General features: G+C 29.8%; 1 pseudogene; it reads left to right on the top strand.

Annotated features, from left to right (window-relative positions):
* Positions 1-12,287: 12,287 nt before the first annotated feature.
* Positions 12,288-13,042, top strand: LOC146900274 (cyclin-dependent protein kinase inhibitor SMR6 pseudogene; annotated as a pseudogene).

The raw sequence follows: 13,042 nt of genomic DNA, 5'->3' as shown, positions 1-13,042 counted from the left end.
AGTTTTAATTTTAATTTAATGGGGACTAAAATATTTTGGAGGGACAAAAACATGTCATTTTTTTAGAAGAACTAAAAACAAAATCCACTGTATTTATAGGGACAAAAAATTTTAGTCCCCATTAAATTAAAATCAAAACTCCATGCTGAAATATTTTAGAGGGACAAAAACATGTCACTTTTTTATAAGAACTAAAAACAAAATTCGCTATATTTATAAGGATCAAAAATTTATTTAACCCGAATTAATATTACAAAGTTTTGACGAAGGGATTAATATTACAAAGTTAGATACAAACTAAATTTATTTCTTTATAAATAATGTAGTAAATATATATATTTACGTCATATATTTTTTTAGCCCAAATTTAAACATGTCTATGTTGTCAAATTAAAAAAATATATATTGAGAATGAGCTGGACCAATTAGATTTTTAAACGGGGGATTAAAAAATAACACATTCACAAGTAAATTAATTTGAGTCAAATTATAATTGAGTAGGGCTATAAATTGAAATATAAAATGCAGGGTGTACATTTAGTAGCAAATAAAACAAAATTGATCTAAGATGAGGCAATTTGACAATTGCCCCATGCTAAAACTCGCCAATGAGCTCTCCTTTTTAATTTTTCAAGTAAGGGTTTAAGGATAATGAAAACATATGAAACTCTATGCAGGGCTGTGGAGAATACTTCTACTAAAAGATGTTCTACAGATTGGACTCTATTAACCCCATTGTAGAGTTGTACATGGTAGAGTTCTATGGCTATGACATAAAGAGCTGAAAGAGTACATGAAAAAAAAAAAGGATAAGGGTGCATCGGATGAAAAAGCTATCTAAAAGGAGTTTTCTTTTGAAGCAATTTATTAGATTTTGGACCAACATTCACCAAAATGTATTAGTACAAAAAAAGTCATAAATGTTTTATTGAAAATTCAAAGAAATCATTCATTTTGGGGTAATTAATTTTTTACAAATGTGTCGGTCGATTTTAATTTTTTTTTTTTTTTTGTCAAGAAATGTGTCGGTCATTTTTTAGCAGATGGAGTCCACTTCTTCATTTTTCTTGAACTTTTTTTATACTTCGTTACACAATTCTAATAGCATGTTTAGTTCCACATTTTTTTCATTGCAAACTCCCAAAGGGCCTATTTGTCGTGATTTACAAATCATAGCTTCTACATCAACGATAAAAAAGCTCATGTGTTTTTCATCAACGTAACACACAACCAAACAAAGGCTAAAATATATTGTACACTTGTCTTGAATAGGGGTGTCTTAATAAACGATCCAAAGTAAGAATAGATGGCAAGATTAAACAAATTACTTCCATTTATATAAACCTATAATACATTGTTTTTTCACAAGAAAGATCTTAATGCATTTCATTTATAATAATTGATTTGATCCATGATAGGATTCTTGAATAAATATGGAAGGAAAATGATTTGTATCCCGAATTTTTGTTTCAAGAATATGTCCCGATGGCTATATAACAAAAAGCAGTGACCCACATCACACAATTCACTCCTTGTTTTCCATGTAGAACCTGATTTCATTGGCTGGAATTATTGTCGGGAAGCTCTCGGGATAAAAAGGGTCGTGATAAATAGCAACACTGAATATGGAAACTAGCTTTAGATCAGCCTCCCTAGCTAAACTATAAGCAGCTTCATTTGCTTGTCTCCTAACGAACCTAACAATAGAGTTCACAAGATCAGTGCTAAGCAAGTGAGAGCAATCTTTGGTTATTACGCTAAAGTCTCACATGCCATCCTTGTTGCAGTAATAGCATATAATGGAATGAATGTAGAGAAATGTTACGTGAATCGTGGCTGATCCAAGGGTAAATCTACTAAAATCCTTGTTTTAAGTCTCTCAGGCAAAAAAAAAAAAACATTTTTCATTAGATTTTATAAACAAAATGGCCTCATATACAAACTAAAAAAGTCTCATATACTAAAATTTGTTTTATGTCCTACCTAAAAAGAAAATTTATCATGCCGACCCTATGTGAATATAAACAATGATGTCCAACACCGTATTTATATCCGATGCGCCAAATCCATCCAAATAATCATTGGATGGATTTTGCTTTTGATAACGTTGTCAATTATAATTTGTTTATTTTTATTGGCTTAATAGCAGTTTTCGCCCCCTAATTTTCACGAAGTTGCGATTTTGGCCCCCTAAGAAAAAAACTACAAAACCACCCCCTAAGTTTTGCAACCGTAGTAGTTTAGGCCCCCAAGGCTAAAAAAATATAAAAAATAACACGTGGCACCTCATTTAGGGTGCCACGTCAGCGTAGACCGAGTCAAAATTGGTCTTGGGGGCCAAAACTGCCACAGGTGCAAAACTTAGGGGATGATTTTGTAGTTTTTTTTCTTAGGGGGCCAAAATTGCAACTTTGGAAAAGTTAGGGGGCTAAAACTTTTTTATATGATAATAGTTAAAAGTCAATTTTTAATGTCCAAATAACATCATTTAAATACGTAAGGACTCTTTGTGGTCTCAACTTTCAAGCATACCAAACCTACGAAATGGTTCTAATTAGCTCAGTTTCTTCTCTTTCCATGTTCTTACCCCTGATAAATAGTGTTGTATGAATTTAATGATATATTTAAATGGTGATCAAGACTTGAGGGGACTTGAACATGATAAACATTGTTGTCGTTAAGTTTGGAGTTAGAAAAAAAAACTTTCATTGATCAAATTTAACATTTTGAAGATAAGGGACAAATTGATATGGTGATGTAGAAACTTCAATTATTATTTATTAGCAGTGATTAGGGAAAAAACAAAAATTGCAAAACAACATTTGGTTGATGATGATATATCTATGTATGATTAATGATTCCCTATAAAAACCTCATCGTGATAAAGTTTGGCCAAAAGAAAAAGACATTTTGTATTTGTACATGACTTTTTTGGGCTTAGGGGCATATACAACTTGATGCTATTTTTTGTTGATCCCAATAATAAACTAAACAATTGGCGCCAAATTTCAACCCCCTCTTCAGTCCCTCTTTTTCAACAAAATATTGGCGCCAAATCTATCCAAATTTTTTCTTTTCTTTCTGAGCTAATATATGCATTATACATAGTATATTTTATTATAGTATAGTTTAATATATGTATGGGGTAGTAGGGTACCAGGGTAAGCTACTAAACTAATGTTAGTTTGTGCTGCGTAGTTCATTACTAGCTATATTCTTTTTAATATGTTTATGCAGGTTTATTTTATTTTTTTATAAGATAAGAATATGCCGATTGAAAAACTATTCTTTCTAGTTGATTTTTTTTTTACTGAAGAGATACAAATGATTTTTGTATAGGCAACTATTAATGATTAACTTGGTAGGAGAAAGGAGAGTTTGTTTGCATCAATGATAAATCTTGATCATTCTTCTAATCTTCTTAATATTCGTTCAACAAAGAATTATAATAATTTAGTTTGATTTTTATTATAAGATTATATGATGTGTTACTCTTTGAACAAAATAAGCATAAGTTCTCTTTACATGTTATAAACTATTTATTTGTAAAAAAAACAATAGTGAAATTCGAGACTGTAATGTAAGTAACTCCTTCATTCCTCTTTAATTGTTAATTTTTTAGGTAAAACTTATTCCTATTAATCATCTTTCTTAACGTAGTATTATTTTTTATAGAGTTTTTAACTTCAAAAATTTTAAAGTTATATTAACTACATTTTTGTGTATAATTTATTATTATCTTATAAATTATTTTGGACCACAAAGAGAAAGAATGAATGGGAGTGGAGCAATCTTTATATAATACAAAAGGATACATCTATGAGCGATAGTACACATGGCATCTCAATTTCCACTCTAGCATTTATTACTTCATCAACAAATGTGTCCATTTCACATTTCACATACAATCTTCCTTAATAATGTTGATTTTGATTACATTTGTTTAAAGATGTGATTGTTATATATATTTCAAACGAACATTATTATATTGGCACTGTAATTTAAATTTTTATAAAGATTAAAACCAAAAAATGTTAGACTACTTTTACATATTCAACCAAACTAAAAAGTTATTTTTTCTTATTCGACCCTAATGTCGACTTTGTATGACCAATCAATTTTAAATATTAGTTGGCTGCTACTTTTTTTAATTACTCAAAAATAACTTAATTATTGTATTTTCTTTGTGATTTTTTTAATTTATGAAAATAACAATTGTTTTCATAAATTGTTTTAACGTAGTAAACCAAACCCGACAAATGAGTAGCAATTAATGGTACCATATTTTTTTTATTTACTGTAAAATGGACAACAAATATGATGTCCAAAAAAAAGTATTTCAATCACATTGTTTGGGAAAAATGTCTGACATTGAGTGATCAAAATTAAGCTACAGGACCAACTTGAAAACTAAAATAAACATAAGGGACCAACTTGAAAACTAAAATAAACATAAGGGACCAACTTGAAACTTTCAAAACGTAAGGGACCAACTTAAAAACTTTTAAAACGTAAGGGACCAACTTGAAACTTTCAAACCGTAAGGGACCAACTTGAAAACTAAAATAAACATAAGGGACCAAACATGCAATTAAGCCTAAAAAAAAATAGGCTATACTTATTTCCGTATTTTGAACAAACTCTACGTATTGGTGCAATCGAATAAGAATTAATGTTTTCAAGGAATCAAGATATTAATGTGTTCTTTATTCTTTATAATAGGAAGTTGTAGCACCATATATTAAGGAATCATAATTGTTAATTTTGTCAGAGGATTGCAATCAAATTGCATTAGTAAAGTACTCCATATGTGCATGAATAGGCAATAAAAAATCTTTCAAAAAAAAAGGCAATAAAAAATGATTGCAATAGAAAAAGACTAATCAGCAATCACGATTTCAATTCGGTAACGCAAGCATATCTTTTTTTGGTAACGCATACATGTCTATTTTTTTAAAACTTGCTTTTATTGTTATACACATTATGAATAAAATATGGCAAAAAAAGTTTGATAAGAATGCAATAACTTATTCATTTGTATTTAAAAATGGTTATCATCCTTTATACATTTATTTTTTATTTTTCATGAGCGTATATATTTTCAACGTAATATATAATTTGGATGTTACTAATATATAATTTTGTGAACATGACGCAATGTAACAACCAAATTATACGGGTTACTGAATGAGTACATATTACTTTTTTTTAATAACTTTTTTTTATCAAAGCTAAACGTTTTTTTTCTCTATAAGGAATGATTTTCAAAGTATTTAAAGAAAAAAAAAATATTATAACATTTGTATATTTGGAAGAAAAAAATCCTTTGATAAGAATACAATATAATACTCAATGGTACACTTTTTGTTTGCTAACATGTTTTTCTTTGACTAATTCACTCATATGAAATTTTAAATAGCTTGCACTACTAAGATTGTTTTTTCATTTTTCACATGATGTAATAAATTAGAATAACAAATTTAGGATCTATAAAATAAAATAAAAACAATAAATTTCATATTTGTAAAGTTTGCAATTTATTTTTGTTACACATTTAAAATTAAATAAAAAAATTACATGTCTATATTTGAACAAAAAATAAGGTGTGGAATGTCCCTCTAAAAAAAAGTGTAAATGTCAAATAAATATAATCAATAACAGAAAATCATGGGTTTGAATTTTTGTGATTTTGTTTCTAAGTTGAGATCTACGAATTGATGAACATTAAAATATGATTATTTTGATTATGATGTCATTCGCTATAAATATTTGTTTTGCTCTCACACTTTTCACAACACACTTTCAATTCACAATTCATATTATTGAATTCTCTAAAATTCTATTTTTTTTTCTCATTCTTACATTGTAATTTTTTGGCTAAAATGCACTTTCGGCCCCCCAAGTTTCCAAAAGTTGCGATTTTTGCCCCCCTATTTTGAAAATAGCACTTTATGCCCCCCAAGTTTCATCCCCTTTGCAAAACCTTGACACCCCTTGATTTTGACTCAGTCAAAGCTGACATGTCACGTTTTTTTTTGGCCATGCTGGATATTATTAAAATTAAAATTTTGCCAACACTTATTATTACAATTAAAATTAAAATAAAAACCATAAAAGGTAAGATTTCTCACGTGACCCTTCATTCTAGATTAGAAACCGTACAAACCAAAATCCAACTGGGAATTAGGGTTAAGTCCAAACTCCAAATCTCACTCTCATTTCAAAGCACGTATGTTGCTTAAGACTCATTATTTTGTGTTAATCTGGTTGCAAAATACTTATGTTGCGTGCATTTCTTTTATTTTGTCTTAATCTGGTTGTTAAATGGCTGCAAACATTTATTTTGTGCTATCTAAATGTGGTTGTAAAAAACTTATGCTGTAATCACTTATTTGCAAGCATTTCTATGCACACAACTTTATTACTATATTTTGTGTCGTCTTAATAGTTGTAAACACTTATAGATTAAATCACTTATTTGTGTTCTTTCAAAAATTTAGATAGCAAAATATATATGATTCCAAAAGAAAAAGATAGAGGAATTTTTTTTTGCAAAAATTCACATGAGGGTTTTAATTTTTTTTTTTGCAAAAATCCAAAAGGAAAAGATAGATTTATACCAAAAAAAAAAAGGAAAAGATAGATTAAATCATGGTCACGTGAGGGTGTGAGGGTTTTAATATGTTTTTTTCAAAAATCCACATAGGCTGTCTATATGGCACAAAAAAAAACGTGACATGTCAGCTTTGACCGAGTCAAAATCAAGGGGGTCATGGTTTTGCAAAGGGGCTGAAACTTGGAGGGCATAAAGTGCTATTTTCAAAATAGGGTGGCAAAAATCGCAACTTTTGGAAACTTGGAGGGCCAAAAATGCATTTTAGCCTAATTTTTTTTACCTAATTCTCATATTTCATTTGACTATTGTCTTCCTTTGATTTAAGTCAGAACTGACCATGTTCTTCATTTCTCTATTATCTCCATTTCATTTCCTTCCTTTGATTTAAGTCGGAACTGGCCATATTCTTCATTTCTCTATTATCTCCACTTCATTTCCATTTTAACCTATAACCACTATTTTATTTTGACTTCATTTTTATTTAGGTTTATTATAGAAAATATCATTTCTCTCAAGTGTTCCTTTAATTGTTTTTGAATTACAAGAAATTGATGCACTAGATATTGTGGTTTATGTCATTGTTGCATTCACTTATATAGTTTAGTGATTTGTTTTTTGTGTAAAAAAGTTGGATACATGTGATAAACCAAATATACTCCTTGAAGCATTTCCTAAAAGATAGGAAGAAGAAAAGTTGTATGAGAAGATGATACAAGGTTATAAATATCTATAGTAATTATCATTAGTTATTATTGAGAAATACATTATTAAGTTAATGAAATTGTACCGTATAGTTAGTTCTGTTTTCACTTGAAATGTATTTAGGGAAGAGGATGTTTTAGGGAAGAGGATAACGTTAGTTTTCATGGATCGAACACGGAACCTCTGACTTCAATCTTCTTTAACTGAAAACCATAACTTTTTTTTGAGCAAATTGAAAACCATAACTATTATTTCATCTATTTGCATTCCTACATATTTCATATCTTGCTGACCAATTTTTTTTTTTTTTGTAGATATATTTAACTCATTTCTTTTTTAAGAATATGTAACTCATTTATCACCCATCAAATTATTTCCCCTAATTTATTAATCATAAAAATGTCTAATAAGCATTCATTTGTCAACTCAGCATAACAAATTGTTTTTCGATGGTTAGATCCCAACAAAGACCAAACATGAATGAATTTGAAATAATATGAAAAATTGAAATAATTGTTTATATTTAATAAAAAAATCAAGCAAATGGAATCTAAAAACTAACTAATCAGTTCATTATAAAGTTCAAAGTTCCGAGGTAGTCTGCAATGGGTTTGATGATCATATTTGGCTAAGAGAAACTCCCCAAGTGATATTGACACTACATCTTCATCCAAAAACTTAAGACATTAGTTATGTTGGTCATCTCACTTATGTGTTGCTCAATATCCACTGCTGCATCTAATATAGAAGTTTAACTCGCACATTAGACATTAACATCTCTTCTTTAAATGTGAGACCCTTTGTGTCTATGATAAGGTGTCAGATGTACAAATGGTAAAGGAAAATGTGGATTGGTGGCTGTTTCAAAAAGGGATGTTTTTGCTCCTTTCTTTCAGGACAAAAGAGAAGGTAAATTAGAATATGAAAGAATATGAAAAAGGAACTTGAACTTGAAAGAAATGATAAGAGAAAATATTAAGTTACAGGTAATTTTATGGTTTTGTTGAGGAAGTTGGAGATTATGGGGTAATTATACTACCAATATATTAGAATCATTAAAAGAATGCCACATCAATTTCAAATGTCTAATGAGCAGACATTTTGTCAACTCAACATCACACATATTTTGTTAACTTTCAGATTGACACCACATTTCTTTTTAAATTCTTAGGTACAAGTATATGGATCATCTCACTTATATGTTATTCAGCATCCACTCTTTCATCCATTGTAGAACTTTAACTCAATTTTGACTCATTAACATCTCTCTCAAGTGTGCAAATCTCTGCGTCTGTAATTATGTGACATAGTCAAATAAGGTCAAACGAAGACAAAACATGGTCTAAAAGGCGATATAATTGTATTTTAATAGAGTGGGATTTATGTTCTTTTCTTTCATGAGAAGAGAAAATAAAAACTAGAAAAATAAAGAAGATGAAAAAAAAAATTTGAGATTGAGAAATATGTCTAATAAAAAAGAACTTTAAATTGAGAGATTGAGTGAGTTGTCAGTAATTTTATGGGTTTATTGAAGGAGTTGAAATTTTTTTGGTGATTAATTTACTAAAAAATTAGACAAAATAAAAAAAAAGCACAACATTTAAAAATGTCTAATAAGCACATATTTTGGTAACTCAACATAGAACATCAATATTTTTATTTGGTCAAATTCTAACAAAGATCAAAAGTGAAGGAATTTAAAATAATAGAGATTGATTAAAAATATTGCATTAAAACAAATGACACCCAAAAAAAAATTAAATTGAATAATAATGGGTCATGCTAATTAATGCAATTATGCAATTATGTTTTATTTGGTTATCATTTCCCTAAAAATTAAAATAATGACATTAAAAACTAACCAAATAGTTCATTATAATGTTTTGAGTTTTGAGGGAACCTACAATACATTGTATCATCACATTAAGCCTATAATACATTGTATCATTACACTGATATGATCATCCAATCATATTTTAGTAAAAAGATAGTTGTGAGTGACTAATATATCGCAAAGACATAAAAAAGACTGAATAAATCAAAAAAAGAAAAATAAGACGGATTGACCCATGGCATAAACAGATTGGGTCGGACTCTAAAATGTCTGGCCCAATTACAAATAGAATGGGTCATGATAGCTCATTAATTTATGTAGTCAGGCCTCCCGGAACAAGACTGGGTCAAATTAACAAAACACATCTACGAAAGATCAAAAGTAAAGCAAATTAAAATAACAGAGGTAGAATATTTTTTTTCCATGAAAGCAAATGATATCCAAAAACTAAAATTTAAGATAATGAGACCAAAAAACTAACAAAACAAAATATAATAATTTCGGGACTTCCATAGTAGACTACATTAGGTTGCATAATCATGCTAGGCTAAGAGAAACCACACAAGTGAGATTGACATCACATCATCATCGAAAATCTTAAAACAATAGATATATGGGTCATCTTACTTATATTTTGTTCAATATCTACTCTTGCATACACTGGAATTTTAAGTGACTTGACACATTAACATCTCTCCACACATTAACATCTCTCCACTAAGTGTAAGACTCTTTGTGTTCGTGTTCCACCACCAAGAAACACTCCTGCACTCCTGCAATGTTAAACCGAGACATCGTACAATAGTTAGGCCTTATGGGCAACCAACACGGTTGTGGATTGACACAATTGAGAAAGAGCAACCACACAAGTAAAAATAATACTACATCTGCATCCAAAATTTTAAGACTTAAGTATGAGTTTTGTCACCTATATGTTGTTCAACATTCACTATTTTATCTAATGTTGGATTTAAATGACATTTGATACATCACAATATCATCTCCCTTAAGTATGACGAAATTCTAGCCCGTGCTTGGCACGGGTGTCCATACTAGTAAAATATATTGTATAACCAAAATTTGCATATTATTAAGCCATAAAATCAAGTCGTTAGACTCAAATTATTACTCCCTCCGTTACTTTTTAAGTGTCACTTTTGGAGAATTTTTTTGTTCCTATTTAAGTGTCACTTTACATAATTCAATGCAACAATAAATGTTATTTTACTAATATTACCCTTATTTATTATTGTAGAGAGAGAAATATATGTAATGGGACATTAAATAAATAAGGTTATTATAGTAAAAATAGAAATTATTGTATCAAAAGTAACAACATTTATTGATTGTCTTGGTTTGTGTAAAATGTCAAAATGTGACAATTAAAAAGGAACGGAGGTATTACTACTAAACTTCAATAAAGAGGAAATAATGTGAGAGAATTTGAGTTTAAATCTTAGTTGAAATAATCATTGACTACAATTTACATATTTTATGATTGTAAGAACTCAAAGAACCTCGTGATTAAGAAAAAAAGAGTTCAACTAAATATTGGTCCATATCACTAAAAATTTGACTCATATTCCTCAAAACGAGAGCTCAAATTTTATTGCTAATGAGAACTTTATTAATTGACACTTCATCGGAATGAATCATAAATAAAAAACTAATCATCTTTCAAATAACTTTCACATCAATAAACGCTACATTTAATATAAAAATTTGAGTGTTAAAATATCATTTTCAATATAGAAACCAATTGAAACCTCTTGTTGAAAAAAGTGATTTACTAAAAATAAAAAGAATCACACCTCAATAGTGGAAATTGAAGTCCATAGTTCAAACATAGAGTGAATAGGCAAAAACCCCCTGAAATTGTAACTTTTGTCAAAAATCCCCCTGATTTAACAGCCAAAACAAACGGAGGGGGGTAATTGACTAACGTTTGATAATTTCAGGGGGATTTTTGAAGTTTTTTAAAAATTAGGGGGGTTTTTGACAAAAGTTACAATTAGGGATGGCAAAGCGGGCCGACCCGCCCCGTTTAGGCTCGCCCCGTCTAAGCCCGCTAAAAACGAGACGAGACGAGCCGAGTCAAAATTAGTGACCGAGTCCAAAATCTCACCCCGCCCCGTTTAGTGGCGGACTTGCGAGTTGGTGGGCCGGCCCGCCAAACAAAAAACTTTTTTGATATTTTTTTTTACAACTTAATTGTTACAAAAAAAAAACTATGTTGCTTTTATAATTAAAAAATATAAAAGAATAGGTAGCAAATAAATTTGTGAAAAACAAGATAATTAACAAATTATCGAATTCAATATTATAATTAATAGAAAAATAAGGAAAATGCACAACATAAAATAAATCCAACAACCAAATTAAATCCAAAAGGATAAAATAAGTCTCAAAAAATAAATAAATTCAACAACCAAGATAAATCGAAAAACATAAAATAAATTCCAAAATAAATCCAAAAGCATAAAATAAGTCTCAAAATAAACTAAACAACCAAGATAAATCCAAAAGCATAAAACAAGTCTCAAAATAATCGCAACAACAACATAATTCTTTTATTAAGTCAATCAACTTCAAGTCAATCATCATCTAAGTTATACTTATGAATATATGGTGCACCTCCTCCTCCTCCTCCTATTGTCGTCATAACATAATTGTTTTCAACGAGTTAAGCGGGCAGCCCGGCCCCGCCCTGTGCCCGCCCCGTTTTTTAACGAGCAGAGTCGAGCCGAGCCAACTATAAAAAGCGAGTTCAAAACTGACTCAGCCCGCCAAAAATAACGAGCCAAACGGGCCGGCCCGACGGGTCAAGCCCGTTTTGCCACCCCTAGTTACAATTTCAGGGGTTTTTTTTGCCTACTCACTCTCCAAACATAATACTATCAATAATTTTGTAATAATTCTTTAATCACTTTATATTTATGTATAATCCCACCAGTGTTAAGCAATTCCCACTGACATCTCTCTGCTTTCCATTGGTTTCATGTTATTATTATATTATTTTAGTTTAGTTAATATATCGTCTTTGCTTATGTCACGAGTTTCCTCGGGTTCTCTCTTATTCCCTTTTCTCATTGGTTCCCAATCTTCTTTTCTAACACGCAACTTTCAACATCATACCCCCCCTCTTTCACATTTAATACCATATCTCACTCTTTCTTTCCATCTCTCAAAAAACTCTTCTCTTTTCCCTCTTCTTCCTTTCCTTCTCCAAAATTTCATTTCTTCATATTCCTTACTTTATAGTAACACATATTTATATTTACACAACACATATTATTTTATAAACCCTAGTCTTTGATATTTATTTTTTTGGTTTCAATATGGGGTACTCTGAGAAGGCACAAGTAGTAGAAGGAGGGTTTGAATCAGAAAATAATAGTAGAAAATGGGTTATACCTGGAATAGCGTTACGTGCTCCATTGAAGCCAATACAAACAAATTCTATTGAGAAAGAACAACAAAAAGAAGAAGAAGTTGAAATAGAAGAATGTTCAACACCAACAAATGAGGAATCAAAAATTCCAACATCATTCACGTGTCCACCTGCACCTAGGAAGCAAAAATCTTCTTTGAAGCGGAACTACCATAGTAGTGGTGTTATAAGAGAGTTTTTTAAAGCACCAGATTTAGAAAACGTGTTTATACGTCATGTTGAAAATGCTAATTGATTGTACTAAGGAGGAAAAAAATATATAGTTGTCAATGTTTTGTGACCTTAGTTTTTAGCTAGCTGTAGCTTTTGTTGTGTACCTTAGTTAATTTTCTCTACTATTTTATTATGTGTTTTCTTTTTCTCTAGTGGTAGAAGTTCAAAGATTAGGACTATTTTGTATAGAGTTGTTTCAATGAATAACATTGTTTGTATGCTTAAA

Source organism: Medicago sativa, chromosome 8 (genome assembly GCF_051527215.1).
Source record: "Medicago sativa cultivar Bolivia chromosome 8, Bolivia_mono, whole genome shotgun sequence".
Lineage (NCBI taxonomy): Eukaryota > Viridiplantae > Streptophyta > Magnoliopsida > Fabales > Fabaceae > Medicago > Medicago sativa.
This window is presented reverse-complemented; position numbering and strand designations above follow the sequence as displayed.